The sequence below is a fragment of the Dermacentor variabilis genome, chromosome 10, assembly GCF_050947875.1.
Source record: "Dermacentor variabilis isolate Ectoservices chromosome 10, ASM5094787v1, whole genome shotgun sequence".
Lineage (NCBI taxonomy): Eukaryota > Metazoa > Arthropoda > Arachnida > Ixodida > Ixodidae > Dermacentor > Dermacentor variabilis.
The window spans coordinates 114,406,277-114,419,945 of NC_134577.1; the positions used below are offsets into that span (position 1 = coordinate 114,406,277).

The 13,669-nt window shown below is 49.8% G+C and overlaps 12 non-coding genes and 9 pseudogenes across 12 annotated transcripts; all 21 read right to left on the reverse strand.

Moving 5' to 3' along the window:
- Window positions 1-289: 289 nt before the first annotated feature.
- On the reverse strand, window positions 290-408 carry LOC142562331 (5S ribosomal RNA; annotated as a pseudogene).
- Window positions 409-933: 525 nt separating this feature from the next.
- Window positions 934-1,052, reverse strand: LOC142562894 (5S ribosomal RNA). The gene has a single exon (XR_012824205.1). It is a non-coding gene; the product is annotated as a 5S ribosomal RNA (ribosomal RNA).
- Window positions 1,053-1,576: 524 nt separating this feature from the next.
- On the reverse strand, window positions 1,577-1,695 carry LOC142561989 (5S ribosomal RNA; annotated as a pseudogene).
- A 523-nt stretch (window positions 1,696-2,218) lies between these two features.
- Window positions 2,219-2,337, reverse strand: LOC142561131 (5S ribosomal RNA). Its single transcript, XR_012823659.1, has one exon. It is a non-coding gene; the product is annotated as a 5S ribosomal RNA (ribosomal RNA).
- Window positions 2,338-2,861: 524 nt separating this feature from the next.
- On the reverse strand, window positions 2,862-2,980 carry LOC142561132 (5S ribosomal RNA). Its single transcript, XR_012823660.1, has one exon. It is a non-coding gene; the product is annotated as a 5S ribosomal RNA (ribosomal RNA).
- Window positions 2,981-3,504: 524 nt separating this feature from the next.
- LOC142562655 (5S ribosomal RNA) lies at window positions 3,505-3,623 on the reverse strand. The gene has a single exon (XR_012823974.1). It is a non-coding gene; the product is annotated as a 5S ribosomal RNA (ribosomal RNA).
- A 524-nt stretch (window positions 3,624-4,147) lies between these two features.
- LOC142562332 (5S ribosomal RNA) lies at window positions 4,148-4,266 on the reverse strand (annotated as a pseudogene).
- A 521-nt stretch (window positions 4,267-4,787) lies between these two features.
- On the reverse strand, window positions 4,788-4,906 carry LOC142562895 (5S ribosomal RNA). The gene has a single exon (XR_012824206.1). It is a non-coding gene; the product is annotated as a 5S ribosomal RNA (ribosomal RNA).
- A 524-nt stretch (window positions 4,907-5,430) lies between these two features.
- Window positions 5,431-5,549, reverse strand: LOC142561133 (5S ribosomal RNA). Its single transcript, XR_012823661.1, has one exon. It is a non-coding gene; the product is annotated as a 5S ribosomal RNA (ribosomal RNA).
- A 524-nt stretch (window positions 5,550-6,073) lies between these two features.
- LOC142561529 (5S ribosomal RNA) lies at window positions 6,074-6,192 on the reverse strand (annotated as a pseudogene).
- Window positions 6,193-6,719: 527 nt separating this feature from the next.
- LOC142561336 (5S ribosomal RNA) lies at window positions 6,720-6,838 on the reverse strand (annotated as a pseudogene).
- A 525-nt stretch (window positions 6,839-7,363) lies between these two features.
- LOC142561083 (5S ribosomal RNA) lies at window positions 7,364-7,482 on the reverse strand. The gene has a single exon (XR_012823612.1). It is a non-coding gene; the product is annotated as a 5S ribosomal RNA (ribosomal RNA).
- A 527-nt stretch (window positions 7,483-8,009) lies between these two features.
- LOC142562249 (5S ribosomal RNA) lies at window positions 8,010-8,128 on the reverse strand (annotated as a pseudogene).
- A 528-nt stretch (window positions 8,129-8,656) lies between these two features.
- LOC142561036 (5S ribosomal RNA) lies at window positions 8,657-8,775 on the reverse strand. The gene has a single exon (XR_012823567.1). It is a non-coding gene; the product is annotated as a 5S ribosomal RNA (ribosomal RNA).
- Window positions 8,776-9,296: 521 nt separating this feature from the next.
- LOC142562774 (5S ribosomal RNA) lies at window positions 9,297-9,415 on the reverse strand. The gene has a single exon (XR_012824087.1). It is a non-coding gene; the product is annotated as a 5S ribosomal RNA (ribosomal RNA).
- A 526-nt stretch (window positions 9,416-9,941) lies between these two features.
- On the reverse strand, window positions 9,942-10,060 carry LOC142561305 (5S ribosomal RNA; annotated as a pseudogene).
- A 530-nt stretch (window positions 10,061-10,590) lies between these two features.
- Window positions 10,591-10,709, reverse strand: LOC142561038 (5S ribosomal RNA). The gene has a single exon (XR_012823569.1). It is a non-coding gene; the product is annotated as a 5S ribosomal RNA (ribosomal RNA).
- A 521-nt stretch (window positions 10,710-11,230) lies between these two features.
- LOC142562775 (5S ribosomal RNA) lies at window positions 11,231-11,349 on the reverse strand. Its single transcript, XR_012824088.1, has one exon. It is a non-coding gene; the product is annotated as a 5S ribosomal RNA (ribosomal RNA).
- A 526-nt stretch (window positions 11,350-11,875) lies between these two features.
- LOC142560992 (5S ribosomal RNA) lies at window positions 11,876-11,994 on the reverse strand. Its single transcript, XR_012823524.1, has one exon. It is a non-coding gene; the product is annotated as a 5S ribosomal RNA (ribosomal RNA).
- Window positions 11,995-12,518: 524 nt separating this feature from the next.
- On the reverse strand, window positions 12,519-12,637 carry LOC142562043 (5S ribosomal RNA; annotated as a pseudogene).
- A 525-nt stretch (window positions 12,638-13,162) lies between these two features.
- Window positions 13,163-13,281, reverse strand: LOC142561400 (5S ribosomal RNA; annotated as a pseudogene).
- Window positions 13,282-13,669: the final 388 nt, after the last annotated feature.

Consider the following 13,669-nt stretch of genomic DNA (forward strand, 5'->3'; position numbering starts at 1 on the left):
CTTCATTGATGCGTTGTCATTGAGCTGTATGCGGGTGTGATAAGTAAGCGGTTAGAAGCTTGTGCGACTAAATTTTGCATCATTACGTATACCGCTTACCACCGTCATCATTCCGCGTACAATATCGTGTAGTGGCCTGAATATTGTTGGTGTCACACTTCGGCGTTGGCTCTACCAGCAGGCTCCAGTTGGACGTATGTTACAGAAAATGCAACCACCCACACGTTGTGCAAATGAAAAAAAAAGCAAGACGTCACAGAAGCACGCAATAAAAAAGCAAAAAGAACGGTGCCATCAGCTCTCTGTGTTCACAGGTGGTCTCCCTCCCAAGTACTGACCGAGCCCAATGCTGCTTAGCTTCGGGGATCGGACGAGAACCGGCGTATTCAGCAAGGTATGGCCGATGGCGAGAATGTGCTGTTTACGACTGCACCTTTATCGTGCTGCTATGTTGTGCAGTCGCCGAATGTATTGCTACAGCATACAGCACGTACGCGGCAGTCTTTCCGTGAACAATACACGCACGCGTCGTGTACGTTGATCACTCCGTTTGTGGTTGATCGCTGCATGCGTGCGTGCTAGTGCTCACAAAAACAAGAGGGCGAGCGCCACGTTTTGCGCGCGTTGCAGCCAACAAGGTGCCACTTTATTGATGCGTTGTCATTGAGCTGTATGCGGGTGTGATAAGTAAGCGGTTAGAAGCTTGTGCGACTAAATTTTGCATCATTACGTATACCGCTTACCACCGTCATCATTCCGCGTGCAATATCGTGTAGTGGCCTGAATATTGTTTGTGTTACACTTCGGCGTTGGCTCTACCAGCAGGCTCCATTTGAACGTAAGTTACAGTAAATGCAACCACCCACACGTTGTGCAAATGAAAAAAAAAACAAGACGTCACAGAAGCACGCAACAAAAAAGCAAAAAGAACGGTGCCATCAGCACTCGGTGTTCCCAGGTGGTCTCCCTCACAAGTACTGACCTAGCCCAATGCTGCTTAGCTTCGGGGATCGGACGAGAACCGGCGTATTCAGCATGGTATGGCCGATGGCGAGAATGTGCTGTTTACGACTGCACCTGTATCGTGCTGCTATGTTGTGCAGTCGCCGAATGTATTGCTACAGCATACAGCACGTACGCGGCAGTCTTTCCGTGAACAATGCACGCACGCGTCGTGTACGTTGATCACTCCGTTTGTGGTTGTTCGCTGAATGCGTGCGTGCTAGTGCTCACAAAAGCAAGAGGGCGAGCGCCACATTTTGCGCGCGTTGCAGCCCACAAGGTGCCACTTTATTGATGCGTTGTCATTGAGCTGTATGCGGGTGTGATAAGTGAGCGGTTAGAAGCTTGTGCGACTAAATTTTGCATCATTACGTATACCGCTTACCACCGTCATCATTCCGCGTACAATATCGTGTAGTGGCCTGAATATTGTTGGTGTTACACTTCGGCGTTGGCTCTACCAGCAGGCTCCAGTTGAACGTAAGTTACAGTAAATGCAACCACCTACACGTTGTGCAAATGAAAAAAGAACAAGACGTCACAGAAGCACGCAATAAAAAAGCAAAAAGAACGGTGCCATCAGCACTTGGTGTTCCCAGGTGGTCTCCCTCCCAAGTATTGACCGAGCCCAATGCTGCTTAGCTTCCGGGATCGGACGAGAACCGGCGTATTCAGCATGGTATGGCTGATGGCGAGAATGTGCTGTTTACGACTGCACCTGTATCGTGCTACTATGTTGTGCAGTCACCGAATGTATTGCTACAGCATACAGCACGTACGCGACAGTCTTTCCGTGAACAATACACGCACGCGTCGTGTACGTTGATCACTCCGTTTGTGGTTCTTCGCTGCATGCGTGCGTGCTAGTGCTCACAAAAACAAGAGGGCGAGCGCCACATTTTGCGCGCGTTGTAGCCCACAAGGTGCCACTTCATTGATGCGTTGTCATTGAGCTGTATGCGGGTGTGATAAGTAAGCGGTTAGAAGCTTGTGCGACTAAATTTTGCATCATTACGTATACCGCTTACCACCGTCATCATTCCGCGTACAATATCGTGTAGTGGCCTGAATATTGTTGGTGTTACACTTCGGCGTTGGCTCTACCAGCAGGCTCCAGTTGGACGTATGTTACAGAAAATGCAACCACCCACACGTTGTGCAAATGAAAAAAAGCAAGACGTCACAGAAGCACGCAATAAAAAAGCAAAAAGAACGGTGCCATCAGCTCTCGGTGTTCCCAGGTGGTCTCCCTCCCAAGTACTGACCGAGCCCAATGCTGCTTAGCTTCGGGGATCGGACGAGAACCGGCGTATTCAGCATGGTATGGCCGATGGCGAGAATGTGCTGTTTACGACTGTACCTGTATCGTGCTGCTATGTTGTGCAGTCGCCGAATGTATTGCTACAGCATACAGCACGTACGCGGCAGTCTTTCCGTGAACAATACACGCACGCGTCGTGTACGTTGATCACTCCGTTTGTGGTAGTTCGCTGCATGCGTGCTTGCTAGTGCTCACAAAAACAAGAGGGCGAGCGCCACATTTTGCGCGCGTTGTAGCCCACAAGGTGCCACTTCATTGATGCGTTGTCATTGAGCTGTATGCGGGTGTGATAAGTAAGCGGTTAGAAGCTTGTGCGACTAAATTTTGCATCATTACGTATACCGCTTACCACCGTCATCATTCCGCGTACAATATCGTGTAGTGGCCTGAATATTGTTGGTGTTACACTTCGGCGTTGGCTCTACCAGCAGGCTCCAGTTGGACGTATGTTACAGAAAATGCAACCACCCACACGTTGTGCAAATGAAAAAAAAGCAAGACGTCACAGAAGCACGCAATAAAAAAGCAAAAAGAACGGTGCCATCAGCTCTCGGTGTTCCCAGGTGGTCTCCCTCCCAAGTACTGACCGAGCCCAATGCTGCTTAGCTTCGGGGATCGGACGAGAACCGGCGTATTCAGCATGGTATGGCCGATGGCGAGAATGTGCTGTTACGACTGCACCTGTATCGTGCTGCTATGTTGTGCAGTCGCCGAATGTATTGCTACAGCATACAGCACGTACGCGGCAGTCTTTCCGTGAACAATACACGCACGCGTCGTGTACGTTGATCACTCCGTTTGTGGTTGTTCGCTGCATGCGTGCGTGCTAGTGCTCACAAAAACAAGAGGGCGAGCGCCACATTTTGCGCGCGTTGTAGCCCACAAGGTGCCACTTCATTGATGCGTTGTCATTGAGCTGTATGCGGGTGTGATAAGTAAGCGGTTAGAAGCTTGTGCGACTAAATTTTGCATCATTACGTATACCGCTTACCACCGTCATCATTCCGCGTGCAATATTGTGTAGTGGCCTGAATATTGTTTGTGTTACACTTCGGCGTTGGCTCTACCAGCAGGCTCCATTTGAACGTAAGTTACAGTAAATGCAACCACCCACACGTTGTGCAAATGAAAAAAAAAACAAGACGTCACAGAAGCACGCAACAAAAAAGCAAAAAGAATGGTGCCATCAGCACTCGGTGTTCCCAGGTGGTCTCCCTCCCAAGTACTGACCTAGCCCAATGCTGCTTAGCTTCGGGGATCGGACGAGAACCGGCGTATTCAGCATGGTATGGCCGATGGCGAGAATGTGCTGTTTACGACTGTACCTGTATCGTGCTGCTATGTTGTGCAGTCGCCGAATGTATTGCTACAGCATACAGCACGTACGCGGCAGTCTTTCCGTGAACAATACACGCACGCGTCGTGTACGTTGATCACTCCGTTTGTGGTAGTTCGCTGCATGCGTGCTTGCTAGTGCTCACAAAAACAAGAGGGCGAGCGCCACATTTTGCGCGCGTTGTAGCCCACAAGGTGCCACTTCATTGATGCGTTGTCATTGAGCTGTATGCGGGTGTGATAAGTAAGCGGTTAGAAGCTTCTGCGACTAAATTTTGCATCATTACGTATACCGCTTACCACCGTCATCATTCCGCGTACAATATCGTGTAGTGGCCTGAATATTGTTGGTGTCACACTTCGGCGTTGGCTCTACCAGCAGGCTCCAGTTGGACGTATGTTACAGAAAATGCAACCACCCACACGTTGTGCAAATGAAAAAAAAGCAAGACGTCACAGAAGCACGCAATAAAAAAGCAAAAAGAACGGTGCCATCAGCTCTCTGTGTTCACAGGTGGTCTCCCTCCCAAGTACTGACCGAGCCCAATGCTGCTTAGCTTCGGGGATCGGACGAGAACCGGCGTATTCAGCAAGGTATGGCCGATGGCGAGAATGTGCTGTTTACGACTGCACCTTTATCGTGCTGCTATGTTGTGCAGTCGCCGAATGTATTGCTACAGCATACAGCACGTACGCGGCAGTCTTTCCGTGAACAATACACGCACGCGTCGTGTACGTTGATCACTCCGTTTGTGGTTGATCGCTGCGTGCGTGCTAGTGCTCACAAAAACAAGAGGGCGAGCGCCACGTTTTGCGCGCGTTGCAGCCAACAAGGTGCCACTTTATTGATGCGTTGTCATTGAGCTGTATGCGGGTGTGATAAGTAAGCGGTTAGAAGCTTGTGCGACTAAATTTTGCATCATTACGTATACCGCTTACCACCGTCATCATTCCGCGTGCAATATCGTGTAGTGGCCTGAATATTGTTTGTGTTACACTTCGGCGTTGGCTCTACCAGCAGGCTCCATTTGAACGTAAGTTACAGTAAATGCAACCACCCACACGTTGTGCAAATGAAAAAAAAAACAAGACGTCACAGAAGCACGCAACAAAAAAGCAAAAAGAACGGTGCCATCAGCACTCGGTGTTCCCAGGTGGTCTCCCTCACAAGTACTGACCTAGCCCAATGCTGCTTAGCTTCGGGGATCGGACGAGAACCGGCGTATTCAGCATGGTATGGCCGATGGCGAGAATGTGCTGTTTACGACTGCACCTGTATCGTGCTGCTATGTTGTGCAGTCGCCGAATGTATTGCTACAGCATACAGCACGTACGCGGCAGTCTTTCCGTGAACAATACACGCACGCGTCGTGTACGTTGATCACTCCGTTTGTGGTTGTTCGCTGCATGCGTGCGTGCTAGTGCTCACAAAAACAAGAGGGCGAGCGCCACATTTTGCGCGCGTTGCAGCCCACAAGGTGCCACTTTATTGATGCGTTGTCATTGAGCTGTATGCGGGTGTGATAAGTAAGCGGTTAGAAGCTTGTGCGACTAAATTTTTGCATCATTACGTATACCACTTACCACCGTCATCATTCCGCGTACAATATCGTGTAGTGGCCTGAATATTGTTGGTGTTACACTTCGGCGTTGGCTCTACCAGCAGGCTCCAGTTGGACGTATGTTACAGAAAATGCAACCACCCACACGTTGTGCAAATGAAAAAAAGCAAGACGTCACAGAAGCACGCAATAAAAAAGCAAAAAGAACGGTGCCATCAGCTCTCGGTGTTCCCAGGTGGTCTCCCTCCCAAGTACTGACCGAGCCCAATGCTGCTTAGCTTCGGGGATCGGACGAGAACCGGCGTATTCAGCATGGTATGGCCGATGGCGAGAATGTGCTGTTTACGACTGCACCTTTATCGTGCTGCTATGTTGTGCAGTCGCCGAATGTATTGCTACAGCATACAGCACGTACGCGGCAGTCTTTCCGTGAACAATACACGCATGCGTCGTGTACGTTGATCACTCCGTTTGTGGTTGTTCGCTGCATGCGTGCGTGCTAGTGCTCACAAAAACAAGAGGGCGAGCGCCACATTTTGCGCGCGTTGTAGCCCACAAGGTGCCACTTCATTGATGCGTTGTCATTGAGCTGTATGCGGGTGTGATAAGTAAGCGGTTAGAAGCTTGTGCGACTAAATTTTGCATCATTACGTATACCGCTTACCACCGTCATCATTCCGCGTACAATATCGTGTAGTGGCCTGAATATTGTTGGTGTTACACTTCGGCGTTGGCTCTACCAGCAGGCTCCAGTTGGACGTATGTTACAGAAAATGCAACCACCCACACGTTGTGCAAATGAAAAAAAAGCAAGACGTCACAGAAGCACGCAATAAAAAAGCAAAAAGAACGGTGCCATCAGCTCTCGGTGTTCCCAGGTGGTCTCCCTCCCAAGTACTGACCGAGCCCAATGCTGCTTAGCTTCGGGGATCGGACGAGAACCGGCGTATTCAGCATGGTATCGCCGATGGCGAGAATGTGCTGTTTACGACTGCACCTTTATCGTGCTGCTATGTTGTGCAGTCGCCGAATGTATTGCTACAGCATACAGCACGTACGCGGCAGTCTTTCCGTGAACAATACACGCACGCGTCGTGTACGTTGATCACTCCGTTTGTGGTTGTTCGCTGCATGCGTGCGCGCTAGTGCTCACAAAAACAAGAGGGCGAGCGCCACATTTTGCGCGCGTTGCAGCCCACAAGGTGCCACTTTATTGATGCGTTGTCATTGAGCTGTATGCGGGCGTGATAAGTAAGCGGTTAGAAGCTTGTGCGACTAAATTTTGCATCATTACGTATACCACTTACCACCGTCATCATTCCGCGTACAATATCGTGTAGTGGCCTGAATATTGTTGGTGTTACACTTCGGCGTTGGCTCTACCAGCAGGCTCCAGTTGAACGTAAGTTACAGTAAATGCAACCACCCACACGTTGTGCAAATGAAAAAAGAAAGCAAGACGTCACAGAAGCACGCAATAAAAAAAGCAAAAAGAACGGTGCCATCAGCACTCGGTGTTCCCAGGTGGTCTCCCTCCCAAGTATTGACCGAGCCCAATGCTGCTTAGCTTCGGGGATCGGACGAGAACCGGCGTATTCAGCATGGTATGGCCGATGGCGAAAATGTGCTGTTTAGGACTGCACCTGTATCGTGCTGCTATGTTGTGCAGTCACCGAATGTATTGCTACAGCATACAGCACGTGCGCGGCAGTCTTTCCGTGAACAATACACGCACGCGTCTTGTACGTTGATCACTCCGTTTGTGGTTGTTCGCTGCATGCGTGCGTGCTAGTGCTCACAAAAACAAGAGGGCGAGCGCCACATTTTGCGCGCGTTGAAGCCCACAAAGTGCCACTTTATTGATGCGTTGTCATTGAGCTGTATGCGGGTGTGATAAGTAAGCGGTTAGAAGCTTGTGCGACTAAATTTGGCATCATTACGTTTACCGCTTACCACCGTCATCATTCCGCGTACAATATCATGTAGTGGCCTGAATATTGTTGGTGTTACACTTCGGCGTTGGCTCTACCAGCAGGCTCCAGTTGAACGTAAGTTACAGTAAATGCAACCACCCACACGTTGTGCAAATGAAAAAAAAAACAAGACGTCATAGAAGCACGCAATAAAAAAGCAAAAAGAACGGTGCCATCAGCACTCGGTGTTCCCAGGTGGTCGCCCTCCCAAGTACTGACCGAGCCCAATGCTGCTTAGCTTCGGGGATCGGAGGAGAACCGGCGTATTCAGCATGGTATGGCCGATGGCGAGAATGTGCTGTTTACGACTGCACCTGTATCGTGCTGCTATGTTGTGCAGTCGCCGAATGTATTGCTACAGCATACAGCACGTACGCGGCAGTCTTTCCGTGAACAATACACGCACGCATCGTGTACGTTGATCACTCCGTTTGTGGTTGTTCGCTGCATGCGTGCGTGCTAGTGCTCACAAAAACAAGAGGGCGAGCGCCACATTTTGCGCGCGTTGCAGCACACAAGGTACCACTTTATTGATGCGTTGTCATTGAGCTGTATGCGGGTGTGATAAGTAAGCGGTTAGAAGCTTGTGCGACTAAATTTTGCATCATTACGTTTACCGCTTACCACCGTCATAATTCCGCGTACAATATCATGTAGTGGCCTGAATATTGTTGGTGTTACACTTCGGCGTTGGCTCTACCAGCAGGCTCCAGTTGAACGTAAGTTACAGTAAATGCAACCACCCACACGCTGTGCAAATGAAAAAAAAAGAACATGACGTCACAGAAGCAGGCAACAAAAAAGCAAAAAGAACGGTCCAATCAGCACTCGGTGTTCCCAGGTGGTCTGCCTCCCAAGTACTGACCGAGCCCAATGCTGCTTAGCTTCGGGGATCGGACGAGAACCGGCGTATTCAGCATGGTATGGCCGATGGCGAGAATGTGCTGTTTACGACTGCACCTGTATCGTGCTGCTATGTTGTGCAGTCGCCGAATGTATTGCTACAGCATACAGCACGTACGTGGCAGTCTTTCCGTGAACAATACACGCACGCATCGTGTACGTTGATCACTCCGTTTGTGGTTGTTCGCTGCATGCGTGTGTGCTAGTGCTTACAAAAACAAGAGGGCGAGTGCCACATTTTGCGCGCGTTGCAGCCCACAAGGTGCCACTTTATTGATGCGTTGTCATTGAGCTGTATGCGGGTGTGATACGTAAGCGGTTAGAAGCTTGTGCGACTAAATTTTGCATCATTACGTATACCGCTTACCATCGTCATCATTCCTCGTACAATATCGTGTAGTGGCCTGAATATTGTTGGTGTTACACTTCGCCGTTGGCTCTACCAGCAGGCTCCAGTTGAACGTAAGTTACAGTAAATGCAACCACCCACACGTTGTGCAAATGAAAAAAAAAAGAACATGACGTCACAGAAGCAGGCAATAAAAAAGCAAAAAGAACGGTGCAATCAGCACTCGGTGTTCCCAGGTGGTCTCCCTTCCAAGTACTGACCGAGCCCAATGCTGCTTAGCTTCGGGGATCGGACGAGAACCGGCGTATTCAGCATGGTATGGCCGATGGCGAGAATGTGCTGTTTACGACTGCACATGTATCGTGCTGCTATGTTGTGCAGTCGCCGAATGTATTGCTACAGCATACAGCACGTACGTGGCAGTCTTTCCGTGAACAATACACGCACGCATCGTGTACGTTGATCACTCCGTTTGTGGTTGTTCGCTGCATGCGTGTGTGCTAGTGCTTACAAAAACAAGAGGGCGAGCGCCACATTTTGCGCGCGTTGCAGCCCACAAGGTGCCACTTTATTGATGCGTTGTCATTGAGCTGTATGCGGGTGTTATACGTGAGCGGCTAGAAGCTTGTGCGACTAAATTTTGCATCATTACGTATACCGCTTACCACCGTCATCATTCCGCGTACAATATCGTGTAGTGGCCTGAATATTGTTTGTGTAACACTTCGCCGTTGGCTCTTTCAGTAGGCTCCAGTTGAACGTAAGTTACAGTAAATGCAACCACCCACACGTTGTGCAAATGAAAAAAGAAGGCGTCATAGAAGCAAGTAATAAAAAAGCAAAAAGAACGGTGCCATCAGCACTCGGTGTTCCCAGGTGGTCGCCCTCCCAAGTACTGACCGAGCCCAATGCTGCTTAGCTTCGGGGATCGGACGAGAACCGGCGTATTCAGCATGGTATGGCCGATGGCGAGAATGTGCTGTTTACGACTGCACCTGTATCGTGCTGCTATGTTGTGCAGTCGCCGAATGTATTGCTACAGCATACGGCACGTACGCGGCAGTCTTTCCGTGAACAATACACGCACGCGTCGGGTACGTTGATCACTCCGTTTGTGGTTGTTCGCTGCATGCGTGCGTGCTAGTGCTCACAAAAACAAGAGGGCGAGCGCCAGATTTTGCGCGCGTCGCAACCCACAAGGTGCCACTTTATTGATGCGTTGTCATTGAGCTGTATGCGGGTGTGATAAGTAAGCGGTTAGAAGCTTGTGCGACTAAATTTTGCATCATTACGTATACCGCTTACCACCGTCATCATTCCGCGTACAATATCGTGTAGTGGCCTGAATATTGTTGGAGTTACACTTCGGCGTTGGCTCTACCAGCAGGCTCCAGTTGAACGTAAGTTACAGTAAATGCAACCACCCACACGTTGTGCAAATGAAAAAAAAAAACAAGACGTCATAGAAGCACGCAATAAAAAAGCAAAAAGAACGGTGCCATCAGCACTCGGTGTTCCCAGGTGGTCGCCCTCCCAAGTACTGACCGAGCCCAATGCTGCTTAGCTTCGGGGATCGGACGAGAACCGACGTATTCAGCATGGTATGGCCGATGGCGAGAATGTGCTGTTTACGACTGCACCTGTATCGTGCTGCTATGTTGTGCAGTCGCCGAATGTATTGCTACAGCATACAGCACGTACGCGACAGTCTTTCCGTGAACAATACACGCACGCGTCGTGTACGTTGATCACTCCGTTTGTGGTTGTTCGCTGCATGCGTGCGTGCTAGTGCTCACAAAAACAAGAGCGCGAGCGCCACATTTTGCGCGCGTTGCAGCCCACAAGGTGCCACTTTATTGATGCGTTGTCATTGAGCTGTATGCGGGTGTGATAAGTAAGCGGTTAGAAGCTTGTGCGACTAAATTTTGGATCATTACGTTTACCGCTTACCACCGTCATCATTCCGCGTACAATATCATGTAGTGGCCTGAATATTGTTGGTGTTACACTTCGGCGTTCGGCTCTACCAGTAGGCTCCAGTTGAACGTAAGTTACAGTAAATGCAACCACCCACACGTTGTGCAAATGAAAAAAAAAAAGAACATGACGTCACAGAAGCAGGCAATAAAAAAGCAAAAAGAACGGTGCAATCAGCACTCGGTGTTCCCAGGTGGTCTCCCTTCCAAGTACTGACCGAGCCCAATGCTGCTTAGCTTCGGGGATCGGACGAGAACCGGCGTATTCAGCATGGTATGGCCGATGGCGAGAATGTGCTGTTTACGACTGCACCTGTATCGTGCTGCTATGTTGTGCAGTCGCCGAATGTATTGCTACAGGATACAGCACGTACGCGGCAGTCTTTCCGTGAACAATACACGCACGCATCGTGTACGTTGATCACTCCGTTTGTGGTTGTTCGCTGCATGCGTGTGTGCTAGTGCTTACAAAAACAAGAGGGCGAGCGCCACATTTTGCGCGCGTTGCAGCCCACAAGGTGCCACTTTATTGATGCGTTGTCATTGAGCTGTATGCGGGTGCGATACGTGAGCGGTTAGAAGCTTGTGCGACTAAATTTTGCATCATTACGTATACCGCTTACCACCGTCATCATTCCGCGTACAATATCGTGTAGTGGCCTGAATATTGTTGGTGTTACACTTCGCCGTTGGCTCTACCAGTAGGCTCCAGTTGAACGTAAGTTACAGTAAATGCAACCACCCACACGTTGTGCAAATGAAAAAAAAAGGCGTCATAGAAGCAAGTAATAAAAAAGCAAAAAGAACGGTGCCATCAGCACTCGGTGTTCCCAGGTGGTCGCCCTCCCAAGTACTGACCGAGCCCAATGCTGCTTAGCTTCGGGGATCGGACGAGAACCGGCGTATTCAGCATGGTATGGCCGATGGCGAGAATGTGCTGTTTACGACTGCACCTGTATCGTGCTGCTATGTTGTGCAGTCGCCGAATGTATTGCTACAGCATACGGCACGTACGCGGCAGTCTTTCCGTGAACAATACACGCACGCGTCGTGTACGTTGATCACTCCGTTTGTGGTTGTTCGCTGCATGCGTGCGTGCTAGTGCTCACAAAAACAAGAGGGCGAGCGCCAGATTTTGCGCGCGTCGCAACCCACAAGGTGCCACTTTATTGATGCGTTGTCATTGAGCTGTATGCGGGTGTGATAAGTAAGCGGTTAGAAGCTTGTGCGACTAAATTTTGCATCATTACGTATACCGCTTACCACCGTCATCATTCCGCGTACAATATCGTGTAGTGGCCTGAATATTGTTGGAGTTGCACTTCGGCGTTGGCTCTACCAGCAGGCTCCAGTTGAACGTAAGTTACAGTAAATGCAACCACCCACACGTTGCGCAAATGAAAAAAAAAAACAAGACGTCACAGATGCACGCAATAAAAAAGCAAAAAGAACGGTGCCATCAGCACTCGGTGTTCCCAGGTGGTCTCCCTCCCAAGTACTGACCGAGCCCAATGCTGCTTAGCTTCGGGGATCGGACGAGAACCGGCGTATTCAGCATGGTATCGCCGATGGCGAGAATGTGCTGTTTACGACTGCACCTGTATCGTGCTGCTATGTTGTGCAGTCGCCGAATGTATTGCTACAGCATACAGCACGTACGCGGCAGTCTTTCCGTGAACAATACACGCACGCGTCGTGTACGTTGATCACTCCGTTTGTGGTTGTTCGCTGCATGCGTGCGTGCTAGTGCTCACAAAAACAAGAGGGCGAGCGCCACATTTTGCGCGCGTTGCAGCCCACAAGGTGCCACTTTATTGATGCGTCGTCATTGAGCTGTATGCGGGTGTGATAAGTAAGCGGTTAGAAGCTTGTGCGACTAAATTTTGCATCATTACGTATACCGCTTACCACCGTCATCATTCCGCGTACAATATCGTGTAGTGGCCTGAATATTGTTGGTGTTACACTTCGGCGTTGGCTCTACCAGCAGGCTCCAGTTGAACGTAAGTTACAGTAAATGCAACCACCCACACGTTGTGCAAATGAAAAAAAAACAAGAAGTCACAGAAGCACGCAATAAAAAAGCAAAAAGAACGGTGCCATCAGCACTCGGTGTTCCCGGGTGGTCTCCCTCCCAAGTACTGAACGAGCCCAATGCTGCTTAGCTTCGGGGATCGGACGAGAACAGGCGTATTCAGCATGGTATGGCCGATGGCGAGAATGTGCTGTTTACGACTGCACCTGTATCGTGCTGCTATGTTGCGCAGTCGCCGAATATATTGCTACAGCATACAGCACGTACGCGGCAGTCTTTCCGTGAACAATACACGCACGCGTCGTGTACGTTGATCACTCCGTTTGTGGTTGTTCGCTGCATGCGTGCGTGCTAGTGCTCACAAAAACAAGAGGGCGAGCGCCACATATTGCGCGCGTTGCAGCCCACAAGGTGCCACTTTATTGATGCGTTGTCATTGAGCTGTATGCGGGTGTGATAAGTAAGCGGTTAGAAGCTTGTACGACTAAATTTTGCATGATTACGTATACCGCTTACCACCGTCATCATTCCGCGTACAATATCGTGTAGTGGCCTGAATATTGTTGGTGTTACACTTCGGCGTTGGCTCTACCAGCAGGCTCCAGTTGAACGTAAGTTACAGTAAATGCACCCACCCACACGTTGTACAAATGAAAAAAAAGACGAGACGTCACAGAAACACGCAATAAAAAAGCAAAAAGTACGGTGCCATCAGCACTCGGTGTTCCCAGGTGGTCTCCCTCCCAAGTACTGACCGAGCCCAGTGCTGCTTAGCTTCGGGGATCGGACGAGAGCCGGCGTATTCAGCATGGTATGGCCGATGGAGAGAATGTGCTGTTTACGACTGCACCTGTATCGTGCTGCTATGTTGTGCAGTCGCCGAATGTATTGCTACAGCATACAGCAGGTACGCGGCAGTCTTTCCGTGAACAATACACGCACGCGTCGTGTACGTTGATCACTCCGTTTGTGGTTGTTAAATGCATGCGTGCGTGCTAGTGCTCACAAAAACAAGAGGGCGAGCGCCACATTTTGCGCGCGTTGCAGCCCACAAGGTGCCACTTTATTGATGCGTTGTCATTGAGCTGTATGCGGGTGTGATAAGTAAGCGGTTAGAAGCTTGTGCGACTAAATTTTGCATCATTACGTATACCGCTTACCACCGTCATCATTCCGCGTACAATATCGTGTAGTGGCCTGAATATTGTTGGTG